This window comes from Octopus sinensis, linkage group LG17 (assembly GCF_006345805.1).
Source record: "Octopus sinensis linkage group LG17, ASM634580v1, whole genome shotgun sequence".
NCBI classification, from domain to species: Eukaryota; Metazoa; Mollusca; class Cephalopoda; order Octopoda; family Octopodidae; genus Octopus; species Octopus sinensis.
The window spans coordinates 8,854,932-8,860,834 of NC_043013.1; the positions used below are offsets into that span (position 1 = coordinate 8,854,932).

The following is a 5,903-nucleotide window of genomic DNA, read 5'->3' on the forward strand; positions in this document are numbered from 1 at the left end:
TGCATGTACTTGATGTGGCAGTAAGTCCATTCTCAAATGCTATCCATAATACATGTTAGTGGTAGCGGTTGAAGTAATATAAGAGGTGTTAGCAGTAGCAGTAGTTGTGGTGGTGGCGGCGATACTCCTTGTCGTTTAGCTCCAGGTTAAACTTAAATCAAGTAGATCTATGATCAAAAGCATTCCAGCTATAATCATCTTTCCCCTTTTTAGGGTCATATCTAACACTATATTATCTACCTGTAATATGTACTTCTTTTTTGTTATAGATTGGGTATGATTTGGAAGAAATTTAGCTGCTATTTCTAGAGTCTCTCTTTTTAGCATGAGTTGTCACTGTAGTTATCATTGTTGTTAGCTCAGATCAAACCTATTTGAATAGAGCCGTGAGCAGAGGCAGTTCAGCCATGACCAGCCCATTCTTTATAGAAATAGGAATATTCTTTTACTTTCATCAGTCATAGATCTGTGATCTTGCTGGGGTCTCTGCCTCAAAGAGTTTAGGTATTTGAATTGACTTCAGTGATTATTTTAAAGTCAGATTCTTTTCCTGTTGGTTTCTTTTGCCAAAGTGCTATTTCATGGCGACAAAGACAATCCAATACTCGTTGTCAAGCAGTGATAACACACACACACACACACACACACACACACACACACATTATTCACCCACAGCAATGAGTGAATGATATTCTTAACCATTTAGCATTTAAACTGGCTGTATCTGGTTGAAATATTCTACCTGCTTCATGTTAAAACTGGCAAGGTACGGCCTCTCACACCTGCTCTACAATGTCATTATAAAAATATACAAGTGCATCAAAATCTCCAAAACAATATTAATAAATAAGCATAACAGTTAATAAAATAATTTGAATGCTAAAGGGCTGAAAGACAATTTAGTATAATTAAACTTCCCTAAAAGTTCCAAATGAAGCGAGTCTAATACTAAAAAACAATCTTTAAACATTTTGCATGGAAAAAAATCTTTTGAGGTAAATATATTGATGACTTGGAGAGAGAATAAGGGTGAAATTCGTATTTAAGCATATCTCATTTATTTCCGAAAAAGCAATTAGTATGATTTAATTTTAATGAAGAGGAATCTAATACAGAATATCGTTTCAAATTGGTACAGTCATTAAGAAAAAAGTAAAGAAGTAAAAAGTGCTCAGACTTGAGGGTGAACTATAGCTATGCCTTTTTCTATCTATTTATAGACAAGCAGACTGTGAATTATACTTTTACGGTTAATATACATTTTCACAATTACTTCTATGAACTCTACCTAATTCAGTTTTCTACCAAATTATATGTAGTTAAGTTCATTATATGAGTGTGTGTGTGTGTGTGTGTGTGTGTGTGTGTGTGTGTATGCAGATGTATACAAAACAATTCAGAAGGATCTGAGTAAAGTAGTTTTGGGTTCATCATCATCATCATTTAACATCCATGTTCCATGCTGGCATGAGTTGGTTATGGTAATTAGACAGAACATAAGAAGTAGAAAGTTTACATTCTCAGGTATAATGACTCAACAATAGATAATGCACATTTCTATGTATTAATCATTTCAAGCAGTTATATTTTATATATGTACAAGTGAATTAATCATATTAATAACATCTCTCCTTCTTGCGTTATCTCCCACATCACTTTCCCAGTTTTCAGAGTTGGCACTATAAATGTAGGCACATTGAAAAGCCGGTCTAGCGAGATTGCAGAGGTGCTTGAACAGAGACGTGTTGATGTATGTTGCGTACAAGAGTTAAGATAGAGAGGAGATTCAGCCAGTCCTCACAGGCAAAGAACATAGGTATAAACTCTTCTGGAAAGGTAATAGTGACTGAATAAGGGATGTAGGCATACTTCTTGCAGAAACATAGGTGGATAAGGCCGTAGATGTAGCGAGGGTGTACGAGAGAATACTTAAACTCAGACTAGTCTTGCAGGATGGTATAGCTACAATTATCTCCGCCTATCCCCACAAGCGGGCCTACCAAATGAACAGAATTATCTCTTTTATGATATTCTTCTGCATGCTACCTCAAAGACGAATGATATTGATCTCATCTTTGTAGCTGGAGAATTTAATGTTAACGGTTCCTCATGAAGATAATATGGACGCCGCACGGGCTCGAAAATTTAACTGTTATGTAAACCTCCTCGAGGAATGTGAAGACGCAGGCTGGAAAGCGGAACATTTTCCAATCGAAGTTGGATGTAGAGGGTTCGTTGGACACAGTGTGAGACGACTGTTGTTATCGCTAGGCCTAACCCATCGTAAACTCAATACCACCATGACCGATATCCAATCTACAGTGGAGAAGACTAGCCATTGGATTTGGTTAAAAATAGACGATGAGCGATGGCTAAAAGGATATTGAGCTTAATTTGATAACCAGCTGATCTAGCAATTGGGGCTTCATATCAGTGAGGTGGGGGGGGTGCGCATTGATTACGTCGAGAAGTAGGCCCCGAAACGGCGTGCCTTCTCTCCTGATGACCACACACACTTGCTGGCTTCCGGTATACAGAGCTTTTGACTGGTAGCACTTGCATGTGCAAGTAGTTTGCAAGACATATGTGGGTGATTATCACTGTTTGCATATGTGTATGTATGTATGTATGTATGTATGTATGTATGTTTTCATGCAAGCATGTATGTATGTATGTATGTGTGTATGTATGTATGTATGTATGTATGTGTGTATGTATGTATGTGTGTATGTATGTATGTATGTATGTATGTATGTATGTATGTATGTAAATTATTTTGACATTTTGAAAAAGAACGTCTGAATCATATTTTGTTTAAATGTAGAAATACAAACCTATAAAATGAATTTCGAAAATGTTCAAAAGTGAAGATTTTGTGGTGTAGTTGTATGAAAAGTTAATAAAAACAATATTGTTTTTAAAATATCGGAATAGTGTCGAAACTACAGGGAGAAACTATAAATTATAGATTTTTAAAAGGAATTGATTAACATTCCTAAGAGTTCACAGATAACGAAGCATGTGTTACATCATTTCTGCAAAAGTTCGAAAGCATTTGATCAGGGATCAGAAAATTAGCCAAAGGTTTGAGGATAAACAAAATAATCATAAAACAGATACATACGTTTGCCAACTTTCGAGTCACTTCATCAAAGCCAAACTGTTCAATTCAGTTTCTTTAAGTAGAATGATGCGGTCTTAACCTCACACCCACACATTCAATAGTGAAGCGCATTGAAGTATAACAGAGGTCATACTGATTATAAAGAAAAACGGTAACCTTAAACCGAAAGTCAAATCTATTTATCAGGAGGCCGTGACAGCTGCAATTTGCCACTCCTATTTGAGATCATACAATGCATTCTAATCGTGACAAAACTTAAGAATACACTAGCATGACAGGTCAAATGACAAAATTTGTATACATACGTAATCCAATATACATTCATGTAGACATGCATCCGTACATCCATCCATTCATCCGTTCATATATACATACATACATATATACAAACATACACATACATACATATATACATATTCATACACACATACATAAACACATGCTTATATACATAGATACATAAATTTATGGATACATATGCATATATAAATACATGAATGCATACGTATATATATACATACGTACATGCTTATATACATACATACATGCATACATACAGACATACATGCATAATCTTTTAACCACCAAATGTCTAAGTGCATCTCTTGACCAGGTTTGCATATATGAGGCTAAGATCATAAGACTTGGAAAGCGGCTCCTTGAGCAGCATTTCTTGTCTGATAAGCTTAAATACATATCAAAAAAGCCGCACGACTCTACCACGGTATGTCATCAGATGAAAAGATGAGCGCATATCAGCAGAAGCCCATGCATGTATATGTGAGTAGGAAGCACCGAGATAATAGTAACATTTGTCATTAAAGCAGTCTATTATAGACCAGCAACCAGATTCCTACTTCCCACCTTGACTTGAAGGGTATGCGGTTGCAATCCAGGGATATGAAATATCAAACAAATATACGATGCACAAAAGAAGAGAGATATATGAAAAGCAGTAATATATGACAACCTATGCAGTTGTTCGAAGATGTCATCACAGTATTAGCTATCGATGAGATATGATGTAGTAGCTAGGACATTGTATATAACGAGTTCCGTCGGAAGCATAAACCCGAGAACAAAGAAGAACCCACGGTATGGTAGACACCATATCCACTTATAATAAAAAGGAGTACTGGTGAAATGCTCCTCTGGAAACCTCAATAAATTATAAACATATTATATGTGGTATACTCATTTGGGATAGAGAAGAGAGACTGTGTATAGTTGTGGAAGTCAACTTCCCTGCAGATGTTAACATAAAGCCGAAGAGAAGCGAAAGAGAAAATACGCTGAAAAATAAAATACCTACGCAAAATCTGCAGTTACTCTAATCAGATTACAAGTTCGTGTTTATAACTGTAATTATTAGGGCACTTGTATATGTAACACAATGCTTAAATACCAATCTTCAGTAATTGGACTTCTCAAACTCAGAAAGAAGAAAGCTAATTCGAAGACTACAGATCCAAGCAATCAATGGAACTCTAAATATCTTATAAAATTTTCCAGAGGCTTATAGTTTAAGTATATATGAGTATGTCTTGATATGCAAGTATATGCATTGGAATACATACATAAACAAAACATACAAATTTGCACATACACAAATATTTGATTTATATTTTTGAAATTCAAATGAAGAAGAATTGGTTCTGGGTTAGAATCCGGCTCCTCTATTGTCAAGAAAGCTTGAAATAAAACTGAATAAAACTGAATACTGGCGTACATACATAAATGCTTGAATACATACATAAATAGATATATATGCATACACACATGCATACATACAAACATACATACATACATACATACATACATACATACACACATACATACATACATACATACATACATACATACATACATACACAAAAGACACAAATCTGTACGTATACATATATACATACACACAAAAATATCCTGTTGTTGATGCTAAAATTACAATGAAAGAGCCTTGGATTTTTGTTAGGAAACCGGCCCTTTCTCTTTTGGCAAGAAATCTTGAAATAAAACTGAATAAGGACATACGTACATTCTCAAAGGCTACAGAGCTGCAGTTTGGCCAGAATAAATGTTGCTACATGATTGTGAAATGCGGGAAACTGTAAGCAAGACTAGCAAAATCTCCAACACTGACTTAACTGTTTCCTCTATATCTGATGAGGGATGTTACAGGCACCAAGGGGTGGAAGAGAACATATCATACAATGACACATGTAACAACAAATCATGTGTCATTAAAGAATGTTATAGTCGAATAAAGAACATTTGGACCCAGAACTCAGCATTCAGAAAAAAAAACAGTGACTCAAAATGTATTTGCTGTGCCAATACTCATACCAACATTTAGGCTGGTTGGACGCTCGATGAGATCCGAACTATTGATGTGAAAACCCCAAACATGCTAACCAGCAGACACAAGTTCCACACCAACAGTGACGTACAACGCCAATACCTAAAACGAAAACAAGGCAGCAGAGGTTTAATATCAATCCAGACTGCCTTTCAATGTCGTATCCCTTCGGCAACATTATTTAAGTGCCAAGTATCGACGTGCATCCTCTGAGTCATCAAAGGAGTACTTTGGTGATATTTTTGAGCAGCTGCTAATCTTACGAACGAAATGTTGCGCAGAAACACGGCATAATAAACAATTTCTTGCAGCTTCAAGAGATCACTATCTCTTTTGTTTGTTAGGTATTTTATCGCAACTTCATTTTCTTGGATTGCAAACGCATTGTCGTTGTATTGTGATGTGTTGTAGTGGTCAAGATTG

At 35.7% G+C, this 5,903-nt stretch overlaps 1 protein-coding gene across 2 annotated transcripts in view; it reads right to left on the minus strand.

The window, feature by feature from the left end:
* The window catches only part of LOC115220982, a 50,981-nt gene extending 47,720 nt beyond the window's left edge, over positions 1 to 3,261 (minus strand). Inside the window, exon 1 of one of the 2 annotated variants that reach the window (XM_036510208.1) lies at positions 3,128 to 3,261. The gene's annotated coding sequence lies outside the window, so the exon portion shown is untranslated. Of the gene's footprint in view, positions 1 to 3,124 lie in introns of both variants that reach the window. The other variant, XM_029791198.2, reaches the window with a different exon arrangement.
* Between the last annotated feature and the right edge of the window lie 2,642 nt (positions 3,262 to 5,903).